General features: G+C 50.5%; 1 protein-coding gene across 26 annotated transcripts in view; it reads left to right on the top strand.

Moving 5' to 3' along the window:
• Positions 1-18,521, top strand: part of CAMK2G (calcium/calmodulin dependent protein kinase II gamma) — a 2,374,050-nt gene that overhangs the window by 1,602,873 nt on the left and 752,656 nt on the right. The window lies entirely within an intron of this gene.

Raw genomic sequence — 18,521 nt, forward strand, 5'->3', positions numbered from 1 at the left:
GATCAACCCCCTACGGATTACGGCCCCTCAAGTGCTGCCGTACCTGCTATCGCTGGCAAAAGCTGGGCTAGGCCATGCCTCCATTAAGATTCATCTGGCGGCGATCTCCAGATATACCAGAACCACGGGACGGACGTCCCTGTGGTCCCATCGACTGGTGAAAGAATTTATGAAAGGACTGTTCCGGTCATTCCCGCCGGTGAAGGCCCCGGCGTGGGAACTTAACGTGGTGCTGACCAGGCTCATGGGGCCCCCATTCGAGCCGATGCACTCCGCACCGATGAAGTTTGTGTCGTGGAAGACTGCGTTCCTGGTGACCATTACCTCCGCACGACGAGTGGGAGAGATCCAGGCCCTATCCTGCAAGGCACCGTACTTGACTTTCCATGCCTTGAGGGTGGTGCTTAGGACGCACCCCTCCTGTATGCCCAAGGTACCGTCGGACTTCCATCTTAACGAGCCCTTGGTGTTACCTGTTTTCTTCCCGTCTCCTTCGTCGCCGGCCGAGAGGACTTTGCACTCGCTGGATGTGGCTAGAGCGCTGAAGTTCTACGTGGACCGCACGAAGATTTTCCGGAGGACATCACAGCTGTTCGTGAACTTTGGACCTGTGAATCAAGGGAAGGCTCTCTCGAAGTCTTCTATTTCCAGATGGCTCTCCGGCTGCATCATGCACTGTCACCGGTTGGCTAACCGACCGCTGCCAGGCCGTCCGAGAGCCCATTCGACCAGAGCGATCGCTACTACTACGGCATTCTTATCTGGTGTGCCCCTGCTGGACATCTGCAGGGCTGCTACGTGGAGGTCGACGCACACCTTCACGAGATTCTACTGCGTCGATCGGGATTCCAGGGAGGAGTCCAAGGTCGGCCAAGCAGTGCTGCGCAACCTGTTCGCTTAAGGTGAGCCTGGTGAGGAGGTAAGAGAGATGCTTAATGTTGAGTTTTTGTATTGCTTAATGTTGAGCCTTTTTACCACCCCCCGTGGTTGTGCATGTGTGTACTGCTATTTATTCTTATATTCATGAGCATGTGAATCCATGCCAGACCCCATGCTGGAGAAGGAACAACTTACTTACCTGTAACTGTTGTTCTCCAGCATGGATCTGGCATGGATTCACATGCGAACCCTCCCGCCTACCCCTCTGCGGCTCTTCACTTGGTCATACTGCCACTTCACGTGCTTCCAAATCTGAAGATGGCTGCCAGAGGCGGGGCTTAGGTAGAGGGCAGTCATTGGCTGTGGTCAGTATGACGCAGAGGTCAGTGATTGGTTACTAATACGAAAGACAGATCAGAAACGAAACTGATACTGATTTTTTTCTTTACCGAGGATTCCCAGCCTGACGACGGGGAATATTCATGAGCATGTGAATCCATGCCAGACCCATGCTGGAGAACAACAGTTACAGGTAAGTAAATTGTTCCTTTCTCATGCCCTATTGCCAGGCTTGTTTGGTTTGAATGCATCTGGATAATACTTCTGATTATAGTACCCTTGTATTATTTACTGTAACTTATTCAACCTGGCTTGCCCCTTGGAATGGTTTGTTTGAATTTCATTTTCAACATACGCCTGGAGGCCTGTTGCCTACTCCTCCTTCTCATGGACCTGCCTCGTAAGCTGTGCTTTATTGAACCACATTCCTGGATTCTCCTGAGACAGGTTAGTCATTAGTTACCGAAATTAGTTGTGTTCTGATTGGGATAATCTAACCCTCCAATTCAATGGAATTTGGTTAAAAAGGCTGCCACATCTCCTCTTCCCCTGTGGAGTCTCTTGTGGATTAGTTGTGTATCTTAGTGGCTTTCTCGTGCTGTGCAGTTTAGGGCCTTGCAGTTTCCCTTGAGGCCTTATGGACTAATTGCCTGTGGGCTGTTGTCCTGACCCTTGGGCTACAACTAGACTCGCCCAACTGCGATGCTGTGGTTGCACCCTCATGCAGTGCAGCTCACTCCCTATGGTCTGTGCTACCTGGCGTCCGGTAAAATTCCATCCTTCGGACGGGTGTTCTGATCTATGGTCTCCAAATTACAACATTCAGGAGATCTTCCTTAGGTGCATCATCTCCTTCCTGGTCTCCACATAGGTGGTGCTGATTGCGTTCACAGGGGGAAATATTCTTGGGACATTGCCGTTCAGTATATTTTCCTTGTCCGATCTTTGGAGAAAGTCTGGTTGTACTCTTCCATCTTTTTAGTCGAGCTTGCTGCTGCCATGTTTATCTGATTTACATTGCTGTTGTTTTGGGAGCAAGACCATTATCTTTAAGGATCTGGGCCTAATACCGAGAGGTCAGCTAGAACCTGACACTAAGTCACAACTGTGTATGATGTCCTCTGTTGGCACTGGTCTCATTGTCTGTGCGACATGACAACCTGTTAAAGATGCAGGTCAGTGCATCACACGACTGCTTGTGTTGGGTCTAGTGGGAAAATGTAATTGGTGGAGAGCTGCTTAGGTCATCCTGTGCTAACAGCAGTCACAGATGCTTTTCAGAAGATTTGGGACTCACTCGGACAATCAAAGGGTGTGTGGGCTGGCAACCTAATGGAAAGGAAGGCCATCAAGTTGGCTTTTTTCCCCTCCTGTCTGAGGCAAGTGTATCCTGATGCCAACTGGCAACACAATGTCATTCTGTTACCTCCACTAGCAAAGTGGTGTGGGTTCAATGTCTCTGAGCAGAGAAGCTATCAGCTGTGGTACTCGTACGTCCTGTCCCCTTTTCTCCATCCTTGTGGGTGTCACCCAACATGGAGACAGGACCGGAACCTTTGGCAGTGAAAACATTTACTAAATTTAGTACAGTGCTTGGAGGTTCTGCCCACCGGTGCTTCACCTAAATTCCTTTTTACGCATAGGCGGTGTTGGACCTGGCTTGTTGGACCTGGCAGCCAGCGCAGATACCTTTTTTTCTGTTTGCTCCCCGTTGGTTTTTAAATTCTTACTTGACTTCCCGTCGGTGCCTCACCTCCCCCGACGCATGTCAACCGCAGGAGGATTCACAAGATGTGTCATGCGACCGCTCGTTCCCTGCCTCGGACCCCCATGCACTCTGTCTTGAGTGTTTGGGATCTGGCCTCCGCTGGGATGCATTTTCAGCTTGCAGCACTCTCGGTCACAGGGCTTTGAAGAATTGTTTTTTGGAGTGGAGGGAGATCTTCCACACTTCTTCTATTCCCCACTTTAAGGACTTCGTCTCCAGGACCTCTCATCAGAACAACGTAGGCCCTCTGTTCAGCACGGCTCCACAGCGTGGCAATGCCTTCCCTGGGATTCCCACAGATCGGGGTTCCTCAAATTCAGGTTCTGGCAGGCCCAAGGCCTCTAAGGCTACCGGCTCCCAAACCGAGGGGCTCTTTAGGGTGCTCTGGGTCCAGACCTGAGGCCATCCCGACTCCCGGGCTGAAGGGCTCAGGGGCCCTACCAGGCTGTCCTCAGCTGGGTGATCAAGTTTGTCCTCTTCTACCCCAGGGACCAAAAGTCTGTCCTTGGCTCGATCCAACATGACTAGCGGCGTGGGTGCCAAGGGTGTCCAGCCTGCTGGAGCTCGCTCCAAGGTTGTGAGTCGGGGCGTTATGACGACTGGATGTCCGGCTGATGGCTCAGCGTCTACCAAAGTGATCTGAGGTTGAGGCCTCTGCTTTGGGTGCAAGACCCAAGCTGTATCCTCTCTTGTCTGAGGCCTCTCTTCACTCAGTGCCCTCGTGCCCTTCCGCCCAGGGCGTGTCGCAATGCTTCGAAATGGCATAGCGGCACGTGGCAGAGCCTGCCAGACCAGTGGCCATTTTGGATACAGCTCAAGGATGATCCCAGCTCCCTTCCCTCTGGAAGCAGTAGCAGATCCTACGGTGCAGGTTTTTGGTTCCCTCAGGGATACATCTATCCATCACAGCCGTATAGCTACACGCACCAGGCGCCTCAGCACTTTGACCAGGAGCGGAGGCCCGGCACCTCAGAGGGCCATGCCCCTATGGACACGACAGCTTGCCAGGACTGCTTCTTCAAGCGCTTCTTCTTCCTCATGCGTTCCCCTCGGATGAAAGGGATCCTAAAGGACATTGTGAAGGTCATCCCGCAGGTGACGCCCCCTCCTCTGGGTAGTAGTCCTGTTCCTCCTCCGCTCCCGGTTCTGGTGCTGGTCCCTTCACCGGTTCAGGCCCTACCAGTCTTTCTGACCGCTTCACCACCTCCTGTACCACCAACTCCTCCCCCTCAACAGCCGTTGGATCTGTCTGTGGGGCCGGACCGAGGGGGGACTGTTGGGGAGAATTCTCTGTTAAGGCTAATTTCCCAAACCTAGTGAGTCCCCCAGCAGCTTTGCTGGATTTTTGGGGTTTATTTTTTTCTCCTGTTAAGAGTGAGACTCATTTTCTCCCACTCTTAGGCATGATTTGAGAATGTCCTTTGACAGTGAATGTGTTTTATGGGCTACAGGGTCTTTTACTCCATAGGGCTTCATGTGTTTTTGGTATGTGTGTTACACAGCACCCTCAGTGTAGTAACACAGGGGTATCATAGTGACCCCCAAACATAGACTCCATACCCTGGGACTGACTACTGTCTCCCAGAGCATGTAAAGTCACCATTGGCTTTACTAGTCTCAAATTGTGAACAGAACCAGTACAAACCATCATATTGTGGAAGTACAGGTCGGGGTAATTCGATTGCCCCTGGGTCTTTTTATCAAGGGGGCACTGACCAGTCCCCCTTGTCGAGTTTCTGGCTGGTGGCAGTGGATACCATGCGAAATATTCCACCAGAATATTTCTTATGGGATTTTCCCATTGATTTTAAACGCACCACTTTTTGGTGCAATGTTAAAGATACCACCGGGTTATTTATTTAATATTTATTCCCCGGTTGGGTCTTTTTGCCAGGACTCGGTTTTAAAATGGCATTTGTGTTCGCCTCTGAAACTGTAACCCAAGTCGAGCCCTTTGTTCCACTTTTTGGCGGGCTTCTGCACAGAAGCCCTCAAAATGGTGCCACTCTGTCTGCGGTCTACAGGATGTGTGGGAGGGGGATTAAGCACCCTAGACTGAGTTGCCTCTGCAACTCAAGTCGCACTCTTGTGTGATTGGTCCAGTGGTGAGCCGCCCGGCTCACCACTTAGCATGTTTGAGTGACAGCTAGGCTGTTGAATGGGGGATTTTCTGCATAAAAGCAAGGGCTCTGGGGACTGGAACTTCAGAAGTCGCCACAGGACCTAAAGAATACGCAGAGGGGAGAAGCTGAGCCATCTACGACGACGACACCACTGGTGGAGCCTGCTGTAAAGAACTCGCCACTTCCCCGACGACAGAGGAGATCTTCTTCCAGGAGTGTCTTCTTCCCTTTGAGCTGGTGGGACCAACCAGTTCGCCTTTTTCGCCTTCCAGGACGTCTCGTGGTCGAATCGCCCGTGCCAAGCATCCCGGCGGCCGGATAGCCACGCTTCACCACTGACCGCGAAAGAAAAGGGTTGTACCTTTTAATCGGAAACTCCGCGGCTGGTTTCATCCCTGGCAGTGCAACGACTTCCAGCTTTCTTCCCCGTCGAGATCATCTCTTCCTCTGGTCGAAGCCACGACTTGCACCCGTTGCCAGGAACACCTGCCGCCGCTGGAACGTTCTCACCATTTAAGGTACTGTGTCCTGCCTGGCCGCCCTTGCAATGGACTGTCCAAGGTGTCCCGTAAATCCTTGACTTTCCAACTGGGTTGGCCTCCAAACCTTCTAACTTTATCCTTCTGAACTGATCGAACCTCTTTTGACATTTTCTGCAAAGACTTTGAGTGCATTTCCACTGTGTGATCTTGGGCACATTCAGCCTTGCTCTCTCTAAGAGTGGGCCTGGCCTATGAACTTTGGCTCTACAGTAGACCCTGCCTTTTCTGCCTTGCTGGGGGTTCTTAAAAGTGTTGGTACTGTGTTACTTCCATGCTCTGCCTTTTCTCTCCCTTTTTAACGAATTATTGGAGTGCCATCTAAGGTTACGCGCTCACCTCTGTTTTGTTAATAAGTTGTGACTTGTCAAATAATTAACTAGGGAGGTGTATATACTTATAGAGACTGTTTGAACTTGCTTGATATATTAGTGCCAGTGTATTTTCATAAGTGTGTTTTAAATAAATAATTATATACTTTTAATACCAAAGCTCTGGTCAGTGTTTGCTTGTGCTCCTTTTTTTTTTTTGGCCCTATTGTGTATGCTCTGTATACTGCCTAACTCTTCTTGGGAGAAGTCTGACTGCTCAGCCACAGCTACCAGGTAAATCTGGGTGGTGCGGAATGCTACCAATTGGGTTTACTGCTTACACCTGTGGTCTTAAACTTTTTGCAGTGGTCACTAAGGAAACTGCACAGGTTTCTGCCTAACAGGGACCCCGCTGGTATGTGTCCCCGAGCCTACTTTCTCCTCGGTCTGTGAAAAGCGGGGGCTATGACGGCCAGGACAATGAGCCCTTGTCATCGGTAAAGGCCTTACTCCTACGTCCCATCCCCTTTCCTCCATACTGTATGGGCGTCCCTCCATAAGTACGGGAAACAGAACGTAAAAAAAAAAAGTTTCTACATTTTCCAACATAGAACCATGCAGCGCAATAAACCATTGTACAAATAACTTACACGTACAGTTTCATGTTTCATTTTCTCCCTTCCCAACCCGCAAGGCCCCCGCCCATCCCCCCCCCCCCCCCCCCGGCCTACACCACACCGCGCAATTCGTCTTTCCTCCCAAATTAGCACACTGTCCACCCTTCTCCCCTACAGGAATATTGTTCCCCGGACTATCCTGGTCTGATACGGATAGTGCAGTCACTAATTGGCTCCAGGCGACCAACGCTTCAACCATTGCTTCCCCAACCCCACCCTTCGTTTCCTGCCATACTCTTGTTTCTGCATTCTCCCATTTCTTTAAATCTTGCCACCAGGCATGTGGTGACGGTCTCATGCGCGCTTTTCAGCTCATTGCAGTTCTGCGTTTGGCCAATATATACGCTTTGAGTTTACTTACATGGTTAACTCTGCGGGGCCTTGGGAACCCCCCCCCCCCCCCCCCCAGGCATGCCCAGGGTGTGCTCACGTCTAGGTTAATCTCAGCTCCTGCCATGATTTGGGTCACCTCATCCTAAAATCCACCTACTACTGGGCATGACCAGAACATATGTACCATTCCTGCATCCACTTACCCACATTTCGGGCATGTTTGTGTACCCGCATGGTTGAATTTAGCTATTTTCCTAGGGTTTATATATGCTCTGTGGGTTACATACAACTGAATGTGTTGCAATCTTGCATTTCTGTACACCTTTTCATGGTACCCTTGTGCTCTGATACACTGCCCATCTCTATTGGTTCTCCCACAGCCTCATCCCAGTTTAATCTCGTTTGGACAATCTCTTTCCCTATCGTAGCCATCAACAACTCATATATACGGGAGAGCTCATGTCCTCCTTCAGACACATCATAAAATGTTTGTCGCAGCATCTGGCTGCAGGGCCAGCACCGCTTCAGGCCGCGTGCCCTTTATAATCCCCACAAACCGAGAATATGTGATATGCTGTCGCTGATGTAATCCTGTGTCCTCCACTAATCTATCAAACTCCTTGGGCTTCCCATCTGACCATACATCCCCCACCATCAATATGCTCACCGGTTCACACTTCCTTCTAATGTTCAGCCTAAGTTGTTTATCTACACTGTTCAGCGTCACCAGTGATATCTGCGGGGAACACAGGGTTGAATTATTTATCAATTGGCAAGCTCTACGCCAAGTTTTCCCTCCCAGACCCAACAATCTGCCCTCTCCGACTCTACGTTGTTTCGGTAGCCACATTCTTTCATTAATAAAATAAGGAGTGCTCTCTGCGCTTAACAGCTTAGACTCCAGTGTTCTTCCGATAGCCACCTCGCTACGTATTGTAGCTGGCTCGCCAGCTAGTATACTTCAAAATTTGGAAACCTAATGCCTCCTTGTTCATATGAGTTTTGTAGCTTCCATAATGCTATTCTATTCCTCGAATTATGCCAGATGAAACAACTACCTATGCTCTGTAATTTCGAGAAGAATGTTTTCGGTATTGGTTTAGGATGTTTTAATTAATGTAGTAGTCTGGGCAGCACCACCATCTTTATTAATGCTGCTCTCCCCATCATTGACAATGGTAGTTTAACCCAAAATGCCATACTTTTTTCTATTTTAGACGACGCCTTTTCCGTATTCCGTCTGTGTTCTTCTTCGGGATTATGATGTACATCTATACCCAGATATCTAAACGTCACGGTTTCCCATTTTACTGGTAATACCGGCAGTTCGTGTTTAGGCATTCCTTCATACCTTCCCAGAGGATATATACTTGATTTTTGTGGGTTGACTGTTATACCCGATAACCTCGCGTATTTTGCCATTACCTCCAGAATGTATTGTAGGTTCTCCTTTGGGTATTGCAGGTACAACAGCATACTGTCAGCATACAGTGATATCAGGTGTTGCCCTCCTTTAGTGCTGATTCCAGCTTTCCCATATTGCTGCCTAAGATACGCCACTACGGGTTCCAACGCTAGGATAAAAAGCATCGGGGACCACGGTGCCCTTACTTAGCTGCCATCGTTCTGAAATAATGGAGCGCGTTTTGACTCGTGCAAAAGGCTCACTGTACAATAATCGCACCCATCTCAGGTATATGGGTCCAACCCTGTATCCTCCAGAACCACCAGGACCATTTAACAGAGTCGAACGCTTTCACCGCATGGAGTTAAATTGCCGCCTCCTGCCAGCCCCCATGGGTGTAATCTATAACATGATGGCGTAGTCGCAAATTGTCAGTTATATTTCTATGTGGAACATAGCCCTTTTGGTCTGAGTGTATACGTTTGCTTATGACTGGTCTTAACCTGTTCGCCATCACTGTCGTCAGGATCTTACTGTCCTGATTGAGTAGTGAGAGAGGTCTGTAGGACCCACATTCTGTGTCTGGTTTATTGGGTTTAAGCAGTGAAATAATAATTGCCTCCCATAGAGTCTCTGGCAGTGTTCCTGTACTAAGCGCCTCATTGAGCATCGCTAGCAGTGGTGGAGAAATATTTCCGTCTTATAAGCTTTATGAAATACGCTGGGAAGTCCCTCTGCACCTGGGGCCTTGCTGGTGGGCTGTAGCTTAATTACTTGCTCCAACTCCTCTACCGTTATCAGGATTTCTAGACTTTTTCTTTCGTCTTCCCCAAGTTTGGGGAGTGTGATCTCTGTTAGCACTTCCCGTATGTCTATCTCTTCCCCTTCGATTGAATCTGCATACAGTCGCTTGTAGTATTCCAAAAAGCATTCATTTACCCCTTTCTGGGTTTCTTGTATTTGACCATCCATCCCTTGCATCGCCCTAATAGTCTGCCTAGAGGTCTCGCTTTTGTATAACCAGGCTAGCAATCTGTTTGGTTTGTCACCTTCTGCATGGTGCCTCTCAACATATTTCCTATAGCTCAGGTTGCCTAGCCTCTCCCAGTGGTCTTTGCATTCTTTTTGTAATTGGGTTATGGTCGTGGCCTCCTCTGGGTATCTAGTGCCCTCCCGCATCAACGTTTCTAACTTCTGTTCTCCATTTTGCAGATCACGTGTTATGACGCCTTGCAACCGCCTAGATTCAGCCATTGCTGCCCCGTCACCACTTCGTTGAATGCTTCCCATAATGTCCCAGCTGAGTCTACATTGCCCGTGTTGGGTTTAAAGTACTCTCCTATCTCCACCCTCATGTCCTCTGGGAACCCCCTATCTTTCAATGACTTGGCCCTAAGTCTTCATGTCGGGATACTGGCTCGAGGAGTCAGGATCTGCCATGTTAGCACCAGCGGGGCATGATCTGATAGGACCATGGCTTTGTATTCTGCTTGTCGCTTCATTTATTAAGTCAGTTCCGATGAATATATAATCAAGCCTTGTGTACAGGTTCTGTGGGGCGGAATAATGTGAATACTCTCTACCTTGTGGGTGGGGCATCCTCCATACGTCTACCAACTGAAAAGCTTGTAACAGGGTGGTAAGGGCTTTAGCTACCGGGGTCGGATGTGCTAACTTCTTGTCCAACCTGTCCATCAATGGATCTAGAGTACAATTAAAGTCTCTCCCCCCACCCCCACACCACCGCTCCATCCATGTAAGGATTGATCTTAGTATACAGGGTTCTGAAGTAGGCTGTAGTATCTTGATTTGGGGTGTACAAATTGATAATAAAAATTTCTTTACTTTCTACCAACCCCCGAATCAATACAATCTTCCCGTCCTTATCTATAAATGGACTGTGGTAACTTGAACGGGACATGAGGTGCTATCCATGTTACGACCCCTCTGGCGTACGTGGAGTAGGTTGCTCCTTGGGTTGTCCCTTTCCATTTCCTCATTATCGTGTCCTGCTGGGTTTCTTGCAGCAGTTCTATATCTTTTTTTTGTCTCAAGTACATCATAACCTGTTAGTTTAATATAGTTATTCAGCCCCCTCGCGTTCCTGGTTGCTATGCGCATTTCCCCCATCTTCTCCACTTTCCAACCCTCCCATCCAAGCACCTACCTTCCTCCTCTGTCTTTTTGGTGCATGTCTCTTACTAACTTCCTTAACTCCGCCCCCCCCTTAACTAACCCCAACAGTTGCCCAGCTCCAAAACTGAATCTCGGGCATCCCTGCTTCTCCCTCCTTTCCTGGCTCATTGCCAGTACTTAGAGCGCAGCATGTGGATACTGTACTACCAGTAGCCCAACTAACTAACCTACTGGGAGTAAGAGTGATTTCTGCTCTGCCCCTTATTCTGCAGCATGCATTACTCCTGGATTCCGTTAATAGTCATAGGATTCAAAGCATGCTTATCTGATAGTCCAAGTGTCCCTATTGCCACCGCTCTTGTAATCACCCCCTCCCCTCGGGTTGTACATTAGGGTCCCCATCAGCGCATAACTTATCACTTTCCACGTTGTTCCGTTTCTTCTGCTCCAACGGCATATTCGGAGAATATGACCAAACGTTGCCTTCTTCCGGGGTTTAAAAAAACAGGGCTTGGTCTTTGTACACCACCTACATCCCTGCTAGATACATTAGCAGAAACTTGAGTTTGGTCGCTCGCAGTCTTCTTTTAACCGTCCTGCAGTTCCTCTTTTGCTTTTGTACCAAAAAGGTGTGGTCCGGGTATGCAGTGATGGATGCCGACGCCCTATTGATGGTGCCGGAAGTAATGGAACTTAAACATGAATATCTAATAGCCCAAGTGTCTCTATTGCCACCGCCATGTCCCCCTCACACTCTGTGCTTCAGGGCTCCAACATGTCACTTATCACTTCCTTCACAGTCCTGGTCCTGCTGTTCTGACGGCATATTCTGCGAGTCCAACCAGTTGTTGACATCTTCTGGGGTTTCAAAGAACTGGGCTCTGTCTCTGTGCAGTACCTTCATTTTTGCCCGATACAGTAGCATAAACTTGAGTTTAGCCGCTTGCAGTCTTCCCTTTACCGTCTGCTTTTGTACCAAAAATGTGTCGTCTGGATATGTGGTTATGGATGTCGACGCTCTGTTGATGGTACCACCTTTCCGAAAATTTTCCAGTATCTTCTCCCTGTCCTTATAATTCAGTATCTTGGCTATTATTGGCCTCGGCAGGGCGCCAGGTTGTGGTCTCCTCGTTAGGGCTCTATGTGCCCTTTCCACTGTGAATCCCTGGGTGAGTGTGCCCGCTCCTATTTCTTGCAGGAACATGTACTCTATATAGTTGGTCGGGTTTTGGCCTTTCTCACCTTCTGGTAGTCCGATGATCCGCACTTTGTTCCGCTTGGCTCGTCAATCCGCTTCCTCTGCCTTATTTTCCAGGTTCTGTACTTGTTTTAAGGTGGAGACATCCAGGGCGTTGTCTTTGCAGCTGCTAGTATTGGCATTCACCTCCTTTTCTAGCACCCCGGGGAACTCCAAGGACGCTTTCAGTTCGGCTATGGCGACCAATATTAGCTTGTCCATCCATCCTTGCGTGTCTCCCTGCCTTGGTTCTTGTTGCTGCATCCTTGTGCCCTCTATCGTTTGAGTGGGTCTGGCAAACGTGTCTAGGAACGACTGCTTCACCTTGCTATTGTTCGCCTTGGTTGTCATTGCTATGGCCTTCTCTCTGGTGCTTTTTTTTTCTTCATGGCATCCGAGGTGAGGCAGGTTGTTGGCACCGTGCCTAGCGGTGGGGTGTACCCAGGTATTCCTATGCAAGTCTTATCTTGTGTCTTCTTTACAGTGTCACACCCTCCGCTCCTAGGCCTGTCTGCAGTTCACTATATCCTTCACCTTAGTTGTGCAGCTCGGTGCTTGTTTGCATGCTCACTTCGTTTCTGGCCCTCCGTGACGTGTCTTTATTGTTGCGTCCCCAGATGTAGTGATTCTGCACTGTTATGTTTCCCGCTTCAGCCTTCAAGCCCGTCCTCTTGCCCCTCTCAGTGCTCGCACCTGCTTCGATGGAGAGTGTCTTCCGAGCAGTCTACGGGGATGTCTTCCCTTGACACTCCTTGGTTATCTCAGATCTGTGTAACCTCTTGTGCCCATCGTGTGTTGCTGTCCTCTGAGTTACTAGTCCCAAACACTTAAAGTTCTGGATTCCTGCACAGTAGGAGGAGACACCGGGGGGTCTGTGTCTCTGGTTACTGTTCCCCGGTAATTGTTAAATGTCCCGGCGTATAGCTCCTGCGTGTACTAGGGGCCAGATGTCTGCTTCAGCACCTCTTGCGTGTCTTAGCAGTGTGCGGTCTTCCGGGTCTGCGGTTAGTCTCCAGCTTCTGGGCCCTCACTTCCACTCACCGCTTGTAATTCACTGCTCTATGGGGAGGGGATGTCTGGAGCTCTGTGCCTCTGGTACTTGTTACACGGTGGTGGTGGCAGCTCTGTGCGCCACTGATCCGTCTTCAGTTCTTCTAGTACGGCCGGTTAGCACTGCCCCTTCCCAATCCTTGTGCAAGTCACTTCAGCATGCTTTTAGTGCCCTTGTGTGCTTGCATTGCGTTTGTTCTTACGACGTAGGGGCTTGCTTTCCCACCGTCCTGCTCCTACTCTTCTTGCTTTGTGGTGCTCGGAGGACCCCAAAACTGCTGCCTGCGGTCCATGTCCCTTATCTATCCCTGCAGTCTTCCGCCCATGTGCCTGCCTGCTCCTCTGTTGGTTCACCGTCTTCCCCTCTGCCTCTCTGTTTAAGCAGTAATTTCACTGGAGCTGCTCCCCCTTCCTTGCACTGCAGTTTTCATGCAGCTCGAGAGTCACTGTTTATCGCTTGTCTGCGGTCCCCCTGGTCCGGATGGCCAGCGTCTTGTCTATGTTCTGCCGGGTGTGTGATTCCGCGACCGGTCTTTTTGATGTCCCGATTTTGCTGTGCCTTTGCTCCAGACCCCGCCAGCCTCACTTGTGCATTTTCCTTTTACGTGTTCATGCGCTTCGGCCCTCTGTTCTCCGCTCGCTCAGTCCCGCTGCAATCAGCTGAGTCTGTAATTGTATCTCAGCAGTCTGTCCGTATGCTTGCTCCCCCAAGATGCCACAATGTATCCGCCATCCATGGTACTTTGCAGTTCTTTGGCTGCCTCTCACTCGTGGGTACAAATGTATCCTTATAGTCTCTGCTCTCTACCGGCTTTTATCCAGTGTGCCCGATCTGCTTCTGTGAAGAACGGAGCTCCATTTCGTTTCGCCGGCACTGCTATTATAAGCCTTTGAATACCCATGTTATTGATATTGCAGTAGCTTCGTGTCCACTTCATACTGCCCAATTAACGCCTATTTTAGTCAGATCAATTTTGGATCATCAGGAGTCTTTGAAATCTGCGTCTTAGCCCGTGGCCATCTAGCCATGCCCCCTGGAAACCAAACCTTATTCACCAGAAAAATCATCTTCCCCTTTAACTTTAGATGTGCACCGGGGAGCGGCCCTGGGAGCATGCGCTCCCCTGACTGTGCCCACCGGCGCCACTCCTCTGTCCTCTTTTCCGTGTAGACTGGAACAGACCGCTTTCATCAGGTCTCCTAGGTTAGACATCTAGCTTTGTAATTCGACGCACTCTTCCCCGGAAGAAGTCATTCTCTTTTTCATTTTTCATTTTTTCTAATTGTCAGGTACTGCTCTGTCCTCTGGTGCCACGCTACTCCCGGCCATGCCAACGACAGCGGGTTTCAGCAGGTGTCTAGCCTGCGAGGGTCCTCCCTTCGTTCGACCCCCCCCACGCACTCTGCCTCCGGTGCCTTGGCCCAGACCATGGCTGGGATGGCTTTACAGTGTGACTCCTTGACCCCGCACACTATGAAGAATCGGTTTGCCAGGTGGAGAGAGCTCTTCGAAAGGTCTCCTCCAGAGGACCTTAAAGCATGCATAAGGAGTAAGACCAGGCTCAAGTTAGGTGATCTGTTCTCCTCTGCACCCTGTAAGGGTGACTCCTTCCCCGAGAAGCACCCAAGCAGGAGGGACATTCAAGGTCCTAAAACCAGCAAGAAGACAGCGGCTACTCCAACGACTGGCCCATGGGCCGATGGGTCGTAAGATCCTACCGGTGTTATCGGTGAGAGGCAGCAAGGCTCTACTACCGGGCTTCGTCCCGAGAAGCTTCGGCCTCATACCAGACCCATGTCCAAGGGGGCACCTGAGGTGCAGGGCAGGTCCCAGCCTTCGCTATTCAGCATGCAGGTGAAGACTGGACCCAGCTCAGCAATCACCATGCCTCAGAGCTAGACAAAATGGCCACCCGGCCAGACAAAATGGCGACTCACCCCACGCCTTTCCTGCACGGAGACAAGGCAGGGGAGTGCTCATCCAGATGGGATTGGACAATGCCAGTCACCTAGCCTATGTCCTATCCCTCCACTTCACAGGGAAGGTACGCATCCCGCAGTTTGGCGAGACTGAGCTCTTCCGCCCGGCCCCTATGCCCTCAGGAGCCATACACCAGTAGGCGCCCCTCCTGCTTGCGAGGTTAGTTTCCTCAAGAGATTCTTCACCCTCTTGCGATCACCACACATGGGTACCATCCTCTGGGATGTAATCAGGGATATGATCCCTCCGGTACAGCCTCAAGCACCTGCGGGAGTCCAGCCCTTGGGACCTCCTCAGCCCCTGGCTCCCATGCCTGTGGCAATCATGACAGCTCAGCCCCCTCAGCAGCCCCCGGCACTGCCAGTCAGCACACCACAGCTGCTCGCATCCAGCACTCTGCCTGCACCCCAAGAGTTGCAGGACACAACGGCTGACACGGACAAGGAGGAAGATCCTGACACGCCATCGTCAGCTAAAGCATTCCATGAGAAGCTTGGGGAAGCGGGGGAGGGGAGTCTGGCTAAGTATCTAGGCAGCCCTCAACCGCAAGCATAGCAACCCGAGATGGGGGTTCTGGCCAAAGTACTTACACTGCCTCCTGCCACACGAGCAGGCATCCCTCTCCAGAAGGATGTGGAATCCCTGGCCAAAAAGGGCTGGGTCCAGCCACACTCCACCCAGCCCACCTATAAGCGCCTGGATGCCAAATACAGGCAGACATAGGGGGATTACCTCTTACTGTCAGTCCCCAGCCACATTGCTCAGTGATGGCTGTGGCATCGCTACACTCCAAACCACAGGCTTTCACAGCTGCATCCGCTACAGCACTCCTGGGCAAGGAGGGAAAGCTGTTGGAGGCATTTGGTAAAGAGATCTACTCAAATGCCATGCTCCACCTGCGTCAGGCCAACGCTGACGTCAGGTTTGTGCCTGTTAATCAGAAGTTGTGTCGAGAGATCGCAGACTTCCTTCCAGAGTTCCCTGCCCACTGCCAGGTACGGTTCAAGGCAGGCTTGGCAGAGGCCAAGATTGTGGCCCAGGATATAATGGGATCTACGGTGGCCAACACTGACACCTCAGGCAGAGACATATGCATTACCACCGACATGAGAAGGACGGCTTGGCTCAGGGCAACGAAATTCAATCCAGATGTGCAGGAACGCATCCTCTACCTGCCTTTTGAGGGGGGAGAATTTTTCCACTCGACCACAGACAAGGGACTAGACAAGAAAAATAATAGCTCCCAGACAGCTAAATCTTTGTCTATCTTAACAAAATCCATGCCCAAGACCTACAGCCAGGCTCACCAGCGCTCTGACAAGGGTCGAGCCTTTGGAGGCTGTAGGGTCTTCCAGGAGAGACGCTCGAGGCAACCTGACGGGTCCCTGAACCAACACAGGCACAAGCAGCACAATGCAGCTAACCAGAGTTTTTTCCAGTCCCCTTCCTCAGCACAAGCCTCACAGGGAAAGAAGTTGTGACAGGCCCATCTGGTTCCACAAGTCTCCTGTGTGGGGCAGGCTTGCCCTTCACTTGGCGGATGAGGTTTGCGGACCTGTGGATCCCCTCGATAGTGTCCACAGGCTTCCGGCTGCAGATTCCTCAGTTTCCTCCTTCCTCCCCTCCGCTCCCGTAGATTGGGACAGCAACTTTGTTGGCGGAAATTCGCTCACCGGTAGAGAGTCAGGAGGTGGAGGACGTCTGAGCTTCTCAGCAAGGCTGGGGCTTATATTCCCAGATATTTGCCATACATAAAAAGAACCAGGATGGCCTCAGAGTTGTTGGACCTTGCTTCCTTGAACCTTTCCCTTCCAAAAGTCCAAGATGGTTACCCCATCTTTCATTGCGGAGACTTTGTGTGGGGGAGACTGGATGTGCTCCCTGGATCTGACCTGCACATCCCGATTGGGGAACCCCATCTGTCCTTCCTGCGGTTCTGGATCATGACTTTTCACTTTATGAACAGAGTTCTACCCTGCTGACTCGACTCGGCCTGAGGGTCTTTATAAGGCTAATGAAAGCGGTGGCAGCTCTGATCGGGGCACAAGGCCACCACATTTATCCATACCTCGACAACTGGCTGGTCACAGCGGCGTCCCCAGAGGCAGTACGTCACACGGCTACTGCTCTCATGCATACCCTATACGATCTGGGATTTTCTATCAATCTCAAAGTCACAGCTACTGCCCACTCACTCTGACCTTTCTGGGTGTGATATGGGATACAAGGACCGAGAGGATCTTTCCCTCAATGGATGAGATTGCAGCAATCAAAGACAATTAGACATTTCCTCGATAGAGCAGTAACCTCAGCCTGGTGGTACCAACACCTCCTGGGAATAATGGCAGCATGTCTCCTCTCTGTACCGCAAATGCGACTCAAGAGGAGGAGGCTGCAGCTTCATTTTTCAGCGTCCTGGAAACAGGAGAAGGTTTCTCAGGCAGAGCCAGTCACCATACCACAGTATCTCTACCAGGAACCTAGCCTGGCGGGGTACAGACACCAACCTGCTGGTAGGCAGGCTATTCCAGCAGCTTTTACCTCCGACCACCATCACCACAGACTTTTCCCTAGAGGGATGGGGGGCTGCCCTGGGCAACCACAGTGTCAATGGAATCTGGTCTCATTAGGAGCAGCTGGAGAACATCAACTGGCTCGAGATGATGGCCCTCTGGCTTGCTCTCGAGGCCTTTGTCCCCATGATCGGCAGCAAATCAGTCTGCATCCATACAGACAGCTCCACCTGCATGTATTATATCAACAAACGGGGTGTTAGGGAGAATTATCTGTAAAGGCAAATTTCCCAAACCTAGTGAGTCCCCCAGCAGCTTTGCTGGATTTTTGGGGTTTATTTTTTTCTCCTGCTAAGAGTGAGACACTCTTCCTCCCACTCTTAGACATGATTTGAGGTGTTCCTTTGACTTTGTATGTGTTTTATGGGCTATGGGGTCCTTTACCCCATAGGGCTTCATTTATTTTTGGTATGTGGGTTACACAGCACCCTCCGTGCCGTAACCCAGGGGTGTCGTAGCGACCCCCAAACATAGACTCCATACCGTGGGACTGACTACTGTCTCCTAGGGCATGTAAAGTCACCATTGGCTTTACTAGTCTCAAATTGTGAACAGAACCATTACAAACCATCCTATTGTGGACGTACTGGTCGGGGCAATTCGATTGCCCCGGGGTCTGTTGTTCGAGGGGGCACTGTCCAGCCCCCCCCGACCGAGTTTTGGCTGTTGGCAGTGGATACTACTTTTTATATTCGACCGCGAATATATTCGTATGGGATTTTCCCATTGTTCGAGGCTACCACTTTTTAATATAGCCTCGAACATACTGCTGGTTTATTAAATTAATATTAATTCACCGGTTCATAATTTTTGCCGAAACTTGGTTCCAAAATGGCGTTTGTGTTTGCTTCTGTGACTCCAACCCAAGTCGTACCCTTTGTTCCACTTATTGGCCGGTTTCTCCACAAAAGTTTAGGCACCCTGGACTGAGTTGCCACGGCAACTCAAGTCGCACTCTTGTGTGATTGGCCCAAGTGGTGAGCCGACCGGCTCACCACTTAGCATGTTTGATTGACAGCTAGGCTGAATGAATGGGGGTTTTCTGCATAAAAGCAGGGCTTTGGGGACTGGAACTGCAGAGGTCGCCACAGGACCTAAATAATCTGAGGAGGGAGAAGCCGAGCCGACCTGCAACGATGACACCACCGGTGGAGCCTTGCCGAACCGTCT

The sequence above is a fragment of the Ambystoma mexicanum genome, chromosome 8, assembly GCF_040938575.1.
Source record: "Ambystoma mexicanum isolate Mex_15411 chromosome 8, UKY_AmexF1_1, whole genome shotgun sequence".
Lineage (NCBI taxonomy): Eukaryota > Metazoa > Chordata > Amphibia > Caudata > Ambystomatidae > Ambystoma > Ambystoma mexicanum.